The sequence below is a fragment of the Bos grunniens genome, chromosome 10 (genome assembly GCF_055505025.1).
Source record: "Bos grunniens cultivar Pamir isolate PY7600 chromosome 10, Bosgru_T2T1.0, whole genome shotgun sequence".
NCBI lineage: Eukaryota > Metazoa > Chordata > Mammalia > Artiodactyla > Bovidae > Bos > Bos grunniens.
Window position 1 is genome coordinate 10,038,787 of NC_141174.1, and position 15,099 is coordinate 10,053,885.

The 15,099-nt window shown below is 39.5% G+C and overlaps 1 long non-coding RNA gene across 4 annotated transcripts in view; it reads right to left on the reverse strand.

The window, feature by feature from the left end:
• Positions 1–15,099, reverse strand: part of LOC147363898 (uncharacterized) — a 293,279-nt gene that overhangs the window by 248,940 nt on the left and 29,240 nt on the right. The window lies entirely within an intron of this gene.

Below are 15,099 nucleotides of genomic sequence, written 5' to 3' on the forward strand. Positions count from 1 at the left end.
ACTCTGGAAAACAATGTCACAGGCCTGGTCTACTCTGAGCTCCAGATAAATACAACCAGAAAAAAAAAATGTCAGTGTGGTCAGCACTGAATCTGGATGATTAACAAGAAAGAAAAATGAAAATGAAAAAAAAAAAGAAAAAAAAATTACCACTGGATCACCTCGAGTCTGCCATCATAGATAGGGAACTAGGTAAGACTTAGATGAGATGCCCTCAGTCTTCTTTCACATGGATCTAGTTCTTTATCCTTATTTTAATCTTTCTTTACATATACAGTTACATATACACAGACATTTTACAGTTACTTAGGGGTTTCCCCAAATAACAGCTGATGGGCTTCCCTTGTGGCTCAGCTGGTGAAGAATCAGCCTGCAATGCGGGAGACCTGGGTTTGATCCCAGGGTTTGGAAGATCCCCTGGAGAAGGGAAAGGCTACCCACTCCAGTATTCTGGCCTGGAGAATTCCATGGACTGTATAGTCCATGGGGTTGCAAAGAGTCAGACACGACTGACTTTCACTTTCACTAATGGCTGATAGATGAGTTCTGAGAGCCTCCATGCTCTGATATTCTTAGTTCTGTGAATTTCTGAATGGTAGGTGACGTGACTATCATAGCAATGACTAATATTTCTTTGCTACATCCCAGACCTGATGCTGGGAAAGACTGAGGGCAGGAGGAGAAGGGTGTGGCAGAGGATGAGATGGTTGGATGGCATCACCGACTCAATGGACAAGAGTTTGAGCAAGCTCCGAGAGATACGAGGATAGGGAAGCATGGCATGCTGCAGTCCATGGGGCCAAAAAGGCAGACACAATGTAGCAACTGAATAACAACAACAAAAGGCATTATGCTAAGCACTTTCTTTTCATCTTTAATAATCCAAGGACATAGGTGCTATCACTCCTATTTTATTAATTATGAAAGTGAAAGAGGAGAGTGAAAAAGTTGACTTAAAGCTCAACATTCAGAAAACCAGGATCATGGCACCCAATCCCATCACTTTATGGCAAATAGATGGGGAAACAGTGGAAACAGTGTCAGACTTTATTTGTGGGGGCTCCAAAATCACTGCAGATGGTGAATGCAGCCATGAAATTAAAAGACGCTTACTCCTTGGAAGGAAAGTTATGACCAACCTAGACAGCATATTAAAAAGCAGAGACACTTTGCCAACAAAGGTCCGTTTAGTCAAGGCTATGCTTTTTCCAGTGGTCATGTATGAATGTGAGAGTTGGACTACAAAGAAAGCTGAGCGCCGAAGAACTGATGCTTTTGAACTGTGGTGTTGGAGAAGACTCTTGAGAGTCCCTTGGACTGCAAGGAGATCCAACCAGTCCATCTTAAAGGAGATCGGTCCTGGGTGTTCATTGGAAGGACTGATGTTGAAGCTAAAACTCCAATACTTTGGCCACCTGATAGGAAGAGTTGACTCATTTGAAAAGACCCTGATGCTGGGAAAGATTGAGGGCAGGAGGAGAAGGGGACGACAGAGGATGAGATGGCTGAATGGTGTCACCAACTCTATGAACATGAGTTTGAGTAAACCCCGGGAGTTGGTGATGGACAAGGAAGCCTGGCGTGCTGAGAAGTTTTATCACTTTTCTAAGGTTCACCATGAGCAAGTGTAGAGATGAGACATGAACTTAGGCTGTCAGCTCTCAAAGTACACATTCTTAACCAACTCCCTTCTGCCAACCAGGATACCATTCAGAGGATTAATGAGTCAGGCTTAGAGGTCAGATACATTCAAGGACTTACTAAATTCTTATATGAGCTGGCATGATCTTCTTTTTGATGATCTTTAAAACAAAAGGAAAGGTGGAGTCAAAAAGAGGAATCAGAATGGTTTTCTTCATGTGATTTAATAAAAGCTTCTTTCCTAACTTTACTCTATCTGCTTTCTGAGCACAGAAATAAAAGTAGGAAGAAATGGGGAGGAAACCATTGAGCGGAGGAACGTCCTCCAGAGCATAAAATACACCCAACTTCATTGTTCAAGTCACCTGCAATAATATATAAAAAAACATATATATGTATATTGGCTTCCCAGGTGGCCCTAGTGGTAAAAAAAGTCTGCCTGCAGGAGACACAAGAGATGCAGGTTTGATCCCTGGGTCAGGAAGATCCCCTGGAGGAGGAAGGAGCAACCCATTCCAGTATTTTTGCCTGGAAAATTCCATGAACAGAGAAATCTAGCTGGCTGCAGTCCACAGGGCCACAGAGTCGGACACGACTGAGCAACTGAGCACATGTATGTGTGTGTATGTATATATACATTTATATGTGTGTATATATATATGTGTGTATGTGTGTGTGTGTTCAGTATCTTCCACTTTTGTGCATTTTGCTTTTCAGGTTTATTAAAAATAGCACTCATTGACACCAATGGGAATTTATATCTACTATACATAAATTAGCATACCAGTTTCAACAGTCTTCACTCTGTGACAATGAAGTAAATTTAAAAATAAAACTCAGATCAGCTTAAGTCATCCCATTCCTTCCCTCTTCCACATTTTCATTTTATTTCCTGCCTTCCCTAATCCCGTTTCCAGCTGCCAGCTCCAAGGTGTGCCATGCTTAGTTGCTCAGTCATGTCTCTCTGGGACCCCCATGGGCTGTAGCCCACCAGGCTCCTCTGTCCATGGGGATTATCCAGGCAAGAATATTGGAGTGGGTTGCCATGCTCTCCTCCAGGCGATCTTCCCAACCCAGGGATCAAACCGGGGTCTCCTGCATCACAGGCGGATGCTTTACCACTGAGCTCTCAGGGAAGTCCAGAGCTCCAAACCTCAAGCACAGAGTGATATGTGTCCAGAATCTGCATGCTACAGCTGAACATGCCTACAACCAGTCACCAATTCCAGGTTCCAGGGAACACATGCAAAGACCTCGTTCCTGCTGTAGTCTTATTTCTGCTCTCCATGCAATGTACCCTCTGAATGTTCTCAGGATACACAATTCAATAATGTTCATACAGGAGAACTTCCCAGATATCAGGGTTCTGCATTTTTCATGTTTTTTTAAAAAATGTTTTTGCTCTGTCTTTATTGAAAGTCCCAATTCTATTCTAGATGCAGTATCAGTGTAGGCTCAAGTGGGAACTCTGTCAATTCTGTATCTACTTTGTTAATGGATCCTTTTCACAGCAAATGTGGGGGAAAGGAATTGGCCAGGAAACTCAAACTAGTTACTTACAGTTATGGAAATCAGTCAAAAGACTGAGTGATGAGACTGATACAAATCAGCCTCATACAAATGAGGCTGCTGCTACTGCTGCTGCTAAGTCGCCTCAGTAGTGTCCAACTCTGTAAGACCCCATAGACGGCCTCCTACCAGGCTCCTCTGTCCCTGGGATTCTCCAGGCAAGAACACTGGAGTGGGCTGCCATTTCCTTCTCCAGTGCATGAAAGTGAAACGTGAAAGTGAGGTCGCTCAGTCGTGTCCAACTCTTAGCGACCTCATGGACTGCAGCCTACCAGGCTCCTCCATCCATGAAATTTTCCAGGCAAGAGTACTGGAGTGGGGACAGTCAATAATGTGGACAAGAAAATAAGGAAGGTAGAATTGTGACTCGTCTCTAAGCTGGGGGAGAGTCCATAACAAGCACAGTGGAAAAGGCTTACCTTGCTTGGGAGACTCAGTCTTAAATATTTAATGCTTAGCCTTGCATATTAAATGAAATTACTTGTCCTACCTTGAAAAACCTGAAAAATGGGGGAAAGATGGAATGGAATGGTACTGCATCTTGAGGCTTTAATTAAATGTTTAAAAAGGCTTTGGTGTCCATTGTTGATTTAATATGAAAACTTTTATAGTTATTATATTTCCATAAGGAAGACAGCATTTGTTTATTCATGAGGAATGAACTAAGCAACTGCTAGGGAAAGTCAGAGTGCTAAATGCTGTGAGAGCTACACACCTGTCCTGTCTATCCCCAGGAGATGTATGGTATTTGAGGGAGACGTAGACTCAGTCCTCCTGTTTGCATGGACCACAGTAGTACTGGTGAAGGGTAAATATAAGAACATCTAGTCCTGGGCTTCCTAAATAGTAAGATAGATACAGATCACTTGAGGAGCTATTTCAAATGCAGATTCAAATGCAGCAGACCTCAGATGATACCTGAGATTCTGTATCTCTAACAAGTGCTCAAGTGATGCAGCAGATGCAAATACATGGACCACACTTTAAGCAGCAGAGGTAGACAACAATTCCTGCCTGTACCACCAAGGTATTTAGTTCAGTGCAGCTGGAGTCAATGTGCATTAATCCTTTATATACCAATAACTATTACCCTAAAAGAACGACCTCATAATATCCTTACAATATAATATTCCTCAGAGAAGCATCATATCCACATGTGTGACTCACCAGCTATTTTGCCTTTGCAAGCTATTTACCTTTCAGCCTGTTTATCGATCTAAAAGATGGGCGCAACAATGCCTAACAAAAAGAGTAGTGGAGAGGATGAAAGAGATCATGCTAGTATAGTGCCTACTACATAAAAGTTGGTAGCCATAAAGAGGAGCTTTTTTTAACCATTATTATGAGTTGAGGAAATGAGTATTTCTTTTTAAATTTTAATAATTAAACTTAACAAACTAGCAGACACAGAGGGGAAGAAGAGGGTCAGGTGAACTGAGAAAGTGGCATTGACATACACACACTATCATGTGTAAAACAGACAACTGGTGGGAAGCTGCCGTATAACACACGGGGTCCAGTCTGGTGTTCTGTGACCACCTAGTGGGGTGGCATGGGAAGGAGGGGAGGCTCAAGAGGGAGGGGAGATATATATATATAAAAGTTATGATTGATTCCCCTAGTGGTTCAGTGGTAAAGGATCCACCTGCCAAAGCAGGAGATGTAGGTTCGATCCCTGGGTCAGGAAGATCCCCTGCAGTAGGAAATAGCAACTCACTCTAGTATTCCTGCCTGGTAAATCCCATAAACAGAGGAGCCTGGTGGGCTACAGTCAAGACCATGGGGTTGCAAAAGAGTAAGTTAACGACTAAGCAACAACAAGGCATTTCAAGGATCTCTCATACCTGGGATGGTGGTCCACCACAAAACCCAATCAGGAAATCACAAGAATGTAACTGTCTTCTTATATGGGCTTCCCAGGTGGCACAATGGCTAAAGAATCCACCTGCCAATGCAGGAGACACAAGAGACTTGGGTTCTATCCCTGGGTCAGGAAGATCCCCTGGAGTAGGAAATGATAACCCACTCTAGTAATCTTGTCTGAAAAATTTGTTGGACAGAGGAGCCTAGCAGGCCACAGTCCCCGGGGTTACAAGGAGTCAGATATGACTGAGCCCATGGCACATGCACGCGCACACACACACACACACACACACAGCAACTGATTTGCATTGCTGTAAGGCAACACAACATTGTAAAGCAATTACTCTCCAAAAACAAAAATTTAAAAAAAAAAAACTAAAAAAATTAAATTCTATCTTTTCTAGTCATAAAGAGCAATATCACTAAGAAAAGTAAACCTCAGTAGGAATTTGAGAGTTGAGTCATTTTTAAAGCACTGCTGAAGGACAAGTTCCAGCATGAGCACATGGTCAGAGGCTCCCATCAGTAATTAAGGACCGCTCGCAATCAGCAGTGTGCATTTGCATTATGTAAGACATACTGATTTCTGGAGGAAGTCAACCCGTATCTCTCCCTTGCTAATAAGAAACCGGGAGGCACGAGAAACGACCCCAGATGGTACATGTTTGTAGTAATGAATGAGGTATTTTAATGGTGTGAGTTAAGTTTTACTTTGTGTTTTTAATGAGGGACTCACTGCCTGTGACATTTTAATTGTAAACTAGATTGCCCCATGAGGTCTTAAACTATTTTATGTTAAACATAAAGTTTTGTAAACTTGTATGGGTGATAATATTCATCCCCTGAAGCACAAGGGGATATAAAAATACTTCAAAATGAGCCATGAATACATAACATAATCCCAAAAGTTTAATAATACTAACCCATATGTCATTTCACCAAATGATTCCTTCATCCACCTGCATGAAGCTATTTTCAATTGAGAAGATTCAAAGTCAGTTTCAAAAATATGAGAGTTATTTTCCTGAAATTCTAAGTGAAAATAACCAAGCAGGAAGTGGGATGAGATGATTTAACATTCTTTTGACAGACAACTGTGGATGGATAGGTAAGTCATTTACCTCAATCTCTTTTCTTTGATTACCTGAAAAGTAACATTACTTTGAGATGACTTGTTTAATAAGATTCAGTCTTTCTCTCCCAAGAATCATTCCAATTTTAAAATTCTCATTTTCTGTTTGGTAGAACATTGTCTTACAAATGAAGACTTGGGGAAAGAAAGTCAGCTGGAACATTTTTAGATCCTTCACTAGAAATTGTGAAAAATAAAGACACATCTTTAGATATACTGAGTCACTTGCACTCCATACCAAGGAAGGGGAATTAGTTTCTATTACCTAAATATGGTTGTTTAAACTTGGGCAAGTCAATGAGTCCCTAGACCTTGCTTTCCTTGTCTGCCAAGAGTTTTCAAAATCTCTTTGAGGATATCGTATATGCAGTAGCACCTGCTGCACTTTTTAAAAATTCATATTTTCTGGGTCACATCAACTCTTACTGAATCAGGTTCCAAGGATTACATTTTTCTTGACAAGTTTCCCAGGTGACTCTTATGTTCAAAAGTATGAGAACTACTGGACTAGTTTAGCTCCAAGGTCTTCCAGCTTCAATATTCTTTGCTCTGGAATACACATCCAATTTGAACTGCAACTCTTGATAAATCCCAACCCCACCCACTCCACCATTTCCCTATGATATTATACAGAGTATTTCAGTCTTCACTAAGGACTTGAGTTCTGTCATCCATTTGGCAACTATTAATTGTTGCTCTTCTCTACCTTATCTGAACTAGGGCATGTGAAGGACATTAGGGGAAGCAAACAGGAGAGAGTATAGGCAACTAGCAAGAGACTAGAAAATGATTAAGATTAATAAATCCAAGACTTCTTGAATTTATAATAAAAAAAATCCTACCTCCATTAAAGTATTGGAGATAAACAAGAAGCTAAAAGCAAGATGTATCAAAGTGAGTCTAACATGATCTTATTTTTGGAACACAGAACCAAAAAGGCTATTTAGGGAGATGTACATGTGTGCAAAGTCTAAATAGGTGCATTGATGATTTTTATATAACATAAGCAAGAGAATAAAAGTAACTACATTTCCTAAAAGGCTGGGAGCTAGAGATGATTTGATAGAAAGAAAAAGGGAGAAAGAAACAAGAAAAAAAAGAATAGGTTAGATACAGCAATTATGTAAATGTAGTAAATTACAAATCTATTTATAAAGTGGCAGAGGAACCAGAGATCAAATTACCAGCATCCTCTGGATCACAGAAAACCTGAGAGAATTCCAGAAAAACATATACTTCTGCTTTACTGACTATGCCAAAGCTTTTGACTGTGTGGATCACAACAAACTGTGGAAAATTCTTAAAGAGATGGGAATAGCAGGCCACCTTACCTGCCTCCTGAAAAATCTGTATGCAGGTCAAGAAGCAACAGTTAGAACCAGACATGGAACAATATACTGGTTCCAAATTGGGAAGGAGTAAGTTAATTTAAGCTGTATATTGTCACCCTGCTTACTTAATTTATATGTAGAGTACATCATGCAAAATGCCAGACTGGATGAAGCACAAGCTGCAATCAAGATTGCTGGAAGAATTATCAATAACTTCAGATATGTAGATGACACCATCCTCATGGCAGAAAGCAAAGAGGAACTAATGAGCCTCTTGATGAAGGTGAAAGAAGAGAGTGAAAAAGCTGGCTTAAAATACAGCATTCAAAAAGCAAAGACCGTAGCATCCAGTCCTATCACTTCATGGCAAATAGATGGGGAAATAATGGAAAGAAACAGTGACAGACTTTATTTTCTTGGGCTCCAGAATCACTGCAGATGGTAACTGCAGCCATGAAATTAAAAGACGCTTGCTCCTTGGAAGAAAAGCTATGACCAACTTAGACAGCATATTAAAAAGCAGAGACATGACTTTGTCGACAAAGGTCCATCTTGTCAAAGCTATGGTTTTTCCAGTAGTCATGTATGGGTGTGAGAGTTGGACCACAAAGAAGGCCAAGCACCAAAGAACTGATGCTTTTGAACTGTGGTGCTGGGGAAGACTTGAGAATCCCTTGGACTGCAAGGAGATCCAACCAGTCAACCCTGAAGGAAATCAATCCTGAATTTTCACTGGGACTGATGCTGAAGCTGAAGCTCCAATACTTTGGCCACCTGATTCAAAGAGCTGACTCATTAGAAAAGACCCTGATGCTGGGAAAGACTGAAGGCAGGAGGAGAAGGGAACAGAGGATGAGATAATTGGATGGCACCACTGCTCAATGGACATGAATTTGAGCAAGCTCCAGGAGATGGTGAAGGACAGGGAAGCCTGGCATGCTGCAGTCCATGGGGTTGCAAAGAGTGATGTGACATCAGGGATGTGACTGAGAAACTGAACAACAACAACAAATTTATAAAGTGAAAAAGTAAAAGCATAAGTCGCTTTGCACTGCAGGTCTCCTGCATTGCAGGCAGGGTCTTTACCATCTGAGTCACCAGGGAATCTATGTATGTATACATACAAATACACTTTTAAAGTAAAGCAGAATAAATTTGAATACTGAACACTAAATAAGGCAAATGTTATACAAATAACACAGTCTTACATGCTTAAAATATATCACATAAAACTGGCTATCTGCACCATTCTTCTGAATACTATTGCTCTATTCTAATTAGAAATTTTCTAATTTAAAACCTAGAAATTGGGAGTTCTTTACAAAAGAGGAACTTTGGCTCTGTTCAAAGCAGAGTATCACTCTCACTACAGTGTCAATACAAAGAATTGATGTGCTTTGGACTAACCCTGCCAAAAATTAACTGCACAAAATTCTAGGCAGTCCCTAAAGTCTCTCTGGTCTTCATGCAATCATTTGTAAGATGAAGAGATAGAGCAAGATTTTAAAATTTTTTTCATGATTTCTCTGCTGTCTTCAAACCCTGCCTCTGTGGGAATCTAAGTTTATTTTTCTCTTTTATCAAATTTTCAACAACAACAAAAAAAAATGCTCTGTAAAAAACTTTTAAGGTAATTTCTTTTAGTTATCCCTGAAGGGAAAGCCACTACTAAAACCACAAGCCATCCAGAAGACGTGAAAATATAAAATCCTCTGCCAGGGAGAGGTGGGAGTGGAAGGGAATCCTGAAGATTTTTTTTTTAAGAATTGGACAAAAAAAGAACAAGAAGGAGAAAGAAGAAAGGGAGGGAAGAAAGGGGGGCGGGAGGGGGGGAGAAAGGAAGGAAGAAAGCCTAAGAAACTGCAGTGTAAGAAGGAGTCTTTTCAACCAAGCAGGTGCATGCCAGTTGAGTGTAGCCTGCAGGAAAAGGAAAACTGTCCCAGAGAAAGTGGTAGTCTTACATTCTTATCCTAGCCAAGATGCAAGCAATAATCCTATCTGCTAGGGAAAAGATGAAAAGTGAGCCAAAGAAAATGAGTTCATGAACTTGAGATTGTGAGAGAGAGAAAGAGGGACAGAGAGAGAGCTCATTCAGTATCTCAGACTGCCTGAGCCAAGTTTAATTTCCTTTGTCAAGTACAATTTTCAGATCTCACAGGACATCAACTGTGGGTGCATGCACTCCTCCTAGTACATATTGTACTGGTCTGTCCATCAGCAGCTCAGCAGGGGAAGTAATTTACCTAAAGTCTTGAATGTAATATTGGAGTCTTTGTAATAATAAGTCTTTGTAATGTAATAATAAGTCTTTGCTGTAATATTGGAATTTACAAGTCTGAGCAAGTCTGCAGAAGACATCATCAGTCAGTTTTCTGCTTAATAAAAAACAATGATTTTATCCACTAGAACCAAACATCAAAAACATGAGCTTATAGATTTCAGTGCTCCTGGGGATATACTGTGACTTTGAAGATAGTTACTTCACCTTGCAATGTCTCTATTTCATAGTTCCCAAAATAGAAACCATGCATCTCAGATTCAAAACAGAGATGCAGAGATGTAAAGTGACATACTCAAGCTCCCATATTTTGTTCCTAGCTGTGTCCAGGAAGACTCTTCCTGTTGCAAGTGACTGCATAACCAACCCCAACTGCCTTAAGCAAAACGAGGAATTATTGATTCAAATTTAAGAGTAAGACCTTATTTTCTCCTGGGTTCTTGATTCTCCATCTTCCAAGTTGGTTCTGTTCTCAGATAGATTCTCTCCTTATACTGTAAGGTATCTGTCAATAGCTCCAGACCCCATTCTCTTGGTTTGAAATCCAATGGGAAGGGTATCTGCTTTTACAGAAAAATTACCAGAAAAAAATGCACTGTGTCTTGATGTCTCTGTAGCCAAAACTACTGTGTGACTCCATCATGTGTTTAAGTCTAAAACAAGAGCCATACTCTGCAGTTGGCACAAAGACTGAGAACATAGGAGGCAGAGTCTCAAATAGTGAAGGCTGTTAACAGAAGGAAGGAAAATGGATAATAGGAAAGTGCACAAGCATCTGCCATGCCAGTAGAACCTGAGACAGAAGTCAAGTCTTCTGGTTTCTACCTCAAAACACTTTTTTTTTTTTTTCATTCTGTATATGGCTGTGGCCTTAATAACTAATGGAGAGGTTAATGACATGATAATTCCTAAGACTTATATTTAAAAAGCTTGGTGATAATCCAAAAACCAAAAACCATTCATGCAGTATTAAAATTGTAACAGTCAAGCATGTTGTCATCTTTGTGACCTTGGGTTTAGCAATGTATTCTCAATTATGACACAAAGCCATGAACAACAGAGGGGGAAAAACAGATAAATTTGACTTTACCAAAATTTAAAACTCTGTGCATAGAAGGACACTATCAACAGAGTGAAAAAATAGCTCAAGATATGGGAGAAAATATAAGTGCTTAATATTCACAACACAAAAAGGATTCCTACAACTCAAGTAAATGACAGAAACAAAAAACCAAATAACCCAAATAAAAAAAGGGCAAAGGATTTGAATATTTATTTCTGTAAAGAAGATATATAAATGACCAATAACCACATGAAAAGGTTTTAATATCATTATTCATTGGGGAAATGCAAATGAACCCACAATGCTACTATTAAAGCTATATAAAAAATTGTTTTTTAAAAAGAAATGATAACAAGTGTTGGCAAGGATGTGAATATTGGAACTATCTAACATTGCTGGTGGGTATGTAAAATGGTGCAACTAACATGGAAAATGATTTGTGGTTCCCCAAGAAATTAAACAAAGAATTCTGTATGATCCAACAATTTGACTTTGAAGGCCAGTGAGATGAGAACTTCCACAGGACCAGGGAAACAGACTCTTGGAGGGCACAAACAAAAGCTTGTGTGCACCAGCACCCAGAAGAAAGGAGCAGTGACCCCACAAGAGACTGAGCCAGACTTTCCTGTGAGTGTCTAGGAGTCTTTAGAGGCATTGGTCGACAGAGGCATGCCATGGGGAAAGGGGCACTGAATACAAGAGTCCTGGCATAAGTCCTCCTGAAGGAAGTTACCATTACCACCATTACCCCTATCATAGTTTGGCCTCAGTCCAAACTGAAATGAAGGAACACAGCCCCACCCATCAACAAAAAAATCTCATTAGAGATTTAATGATAATGGCCTCACCTATCAGAACAAGACCCAGATTCCCCCACAGCCAGCCCCTCCCATCAGGAAGCTTCCACAAGCCTCTTATCCTTATTTCTCAGAGGGCAGACAGAATGGAAACCACAATTACAGAAAACTGGCATGGACAGAGGTTCATGATATTGTACAGCAGACAGTGATCAAAACCATCCGCAACAAGAAGAAACGCAAAAAGGGAAAATGGCTGTCTGAGGAGGCCTTACAAATTGCTGAGAAAAGAAGAGACACAAAAGGCAAAGGAGAAAAGGAAAGAAATATCCATCTGAATGCAGAGTTCTAAAGAATAGGAGGAGGACCAACTATCAGGAGAAAGCAAGAAAACAACCTCATTTAAAATCACACTAAAAATAAAATAAATTACCTAGTAATAAACTTAGCCAAGGGGTAAAAGGCTTATACTCTGAAAACTTTAGAATACTGAAGGAAATTGAACACGAAACCAAAAATTTGAAAGATATCCCATGTTCATGGATTGAAAGAATTACCACTGTTAAAATGTCCATACTATCCAAAGTATATAGAACAAATAATCCTAAAATTTATATGGAAATACAAAAGACCATTAATTGCAAAAGCAATCTTGTGGAAAAAAGAATAAAGCTGGAGGTATTATGGTCCCTAATTTAGACTATGCTACAAGGCTACCATAGTCAAAACAGCATGGTACTGGCAAAAAAACAGACACACAGACCAGTGGAACATAATAGGGATTCCTTGGAGAAGGGAATGCTACCCACTCCAGTATTCTTGCCTGGGAAGTCTCATGGACAAAGAGGACTAGTAGGCTATAGTTCATGCAGTTGCAAAGAGTCAGACATGACTTAGCGACTAACACTTTCATAGATGACTTACAATCTTTCAAGTGTATGGCAAAAAGATTCTTTTTCAGATTATTTTCCATTGTAAGTTATTAAAAGATATTGACTATGGCTCCCTGAGTTTTAAGTATGTCCTTGTTGTTTATCTATTTTATATTTAATAGTGTGTATCTGTTAATCCCAAATTCCTAACTTATCCCCTTTGGTAACCATAAGTTTCTTTTCTATGTCTGTGAGTCTATTTTTGTTTTGTAAATATGTTATTTTGTGTAATTTTTTTTTTAAGATTCTACATATAGGCGGATATATTATTTGCCTTTCTCTGACTTACTTCATTCAGTTTCATAATGTCTAGGCCCATCCAGGTTGCTGCAAATGGCATTATTTCATTCTTTTCTCTGGCTAAATAATATTCCATTGTATATGTATGCCACATCTTCTTTATCCATTCATCTGTCAATGGACATTTAGGTTGCTGCCATGTCTTGGAGATTGTAAACAGTGGTGCTATGAAAACTGAGATACCCATATCTTTTCAAATTGGAGCTTTCAGCCCTCCTAGATACATGTCCATGATTTGGCCTGCTGGATCATATGTGCTATGCTGTGCTTTCAGTCACTCAGTCACGTCCAACTCTTTGCGACTCCTGGGACTGTAGCCCGCCAGGCTCCTCTGTCCATGAGGATTCTCTAGGCAAGAATACTGGATTGGGTTGCCATGCCCTCCTCCAGGGGATCTTCCCAACTCGGATCGAACTCAGGTCTCCTGCATTGCAGGCAGATTCTTCAATGTCTGAGCCACCAGGGAAGCCCAAGAATACTGAAGTGGGTAGCCTATTCCTTCCACAGGGGATCTTCCCAAGCCAGGAATCAAACTGGGGTCTCCTGCATTGCAGACAGATTCTTTACCAGCTGAGTTACCAGGGAAGCACACTGGATCATACAGTAGTTCTAGTTTGGCTGCTTTTTTTCTTAAGGAACCTCCATACTATTCTCCATAGTGTCTGTAGCAATCTACATTCCCACCATCAGTGTAGGAGAGTTCCCTTTTCTACACAGCATCCCTAGCATTAAATTTTTTTTAACTTTTTATTTTATATTGAGGTATAGCCAATCAACAATGTTGTGATAGTTTCAGATGAAAAATGAAGTGACTGAGCCATACATATACATGTACCCATTCTCCCCCAAACCCCACTCCCATCCAGGCTGCTGCATAACATTGATGAACAGCTACATGTAAAAGAATGAAATTAGAACACTTTCTCACACCATATACAAAAATAAACTCAAAAAGGATTAAAGACCTAAATGTAAAACCTGAAGCCATAACACTCCTAGAAGAGAACAGAACACTCTTTGACATAAATTGCAGCAATACTTTCTTGCATCTGGACTTCTAAGGCAAAGGAAACAAAAGAAAAAATAAACAAATGTGACTGAATTATTTAAAAGTTTTTGCTCAGAAAAAGAAACCACAGACAAACAAAGAGACAGCCTACTAAGTGGGTGAAAATATTTACAAATGATATGACCAAAAGCAGGTTAATATCCAAAATACAGAAACAGCTTATACAACTCAATATTAAAATATCCAATTAAAAGTGAGAATAAAACCTGAATAAACATTTTTCCAAAGAAGATATACAGATTACCAACAACAACATGAAAAGATGCTTGATGTCACTAATTATCAGAGAAATGCAAATCAAAACCACAGGATATCACCACACACCTGTCAGGACGGTAGGATGGCTACCATTAAAAAGTCTACAAATGAGAATGCTAGTGAGGATGTGGAGAAAACAAAACCCTAGTACATTGTTAGTGGGAATGTAAATTGTTGCAGCCACTGTAGAAAATAGTATGGTTATTCCTTCAAAAACTAAAGCTAGAACTACCACATGAGTGAGCAATTCCACTTCTGGGTATACATCTGAAAAAACAAAAACATTATATCTGAAAAAAAAACAAAAAACAAAAAAAAAAGTGATTCAAAAAGCTACATGCACCCTGATGTTCCTAATAGCATTATTTACAATAGTCAAGATACAAAAGCAACCTAAGGGTCCATGAAGAGATGAATGGATAAAGAACATATGGGGAACACACACACACACACACACACACACACATACATATATATAATGAAATATTACTCAACCATTAAAAAAAAATGGGATTCTGCCATTTGCAAAATCATGGATGGACCTAGAGTGTATTAATCTTAATGAAATAAATTTTAAAGAGACAAATATTAGATGACATCTCTTAAATGTGAAATCTAAAAAGTAAAATAATTTAGTGAATATAACAAAAGAAAAACATACTCACAGATATAGATGATAAACTAGTGTTTACCAGTGGAAAAAGGAAACGGTAAGGAGGCAAGATGTGGCTCAGAGGGTAAAGAATCTGCCTGTAATGCAGGAGACCCGGGTTCAATCTCTGGGTCAGGAAGATCCCCTGGATAAGGGAATGGCTACTCTTTCCAATATTCTTGCTTGGAGAATTCCATGGAGATAGGAGCCTGGT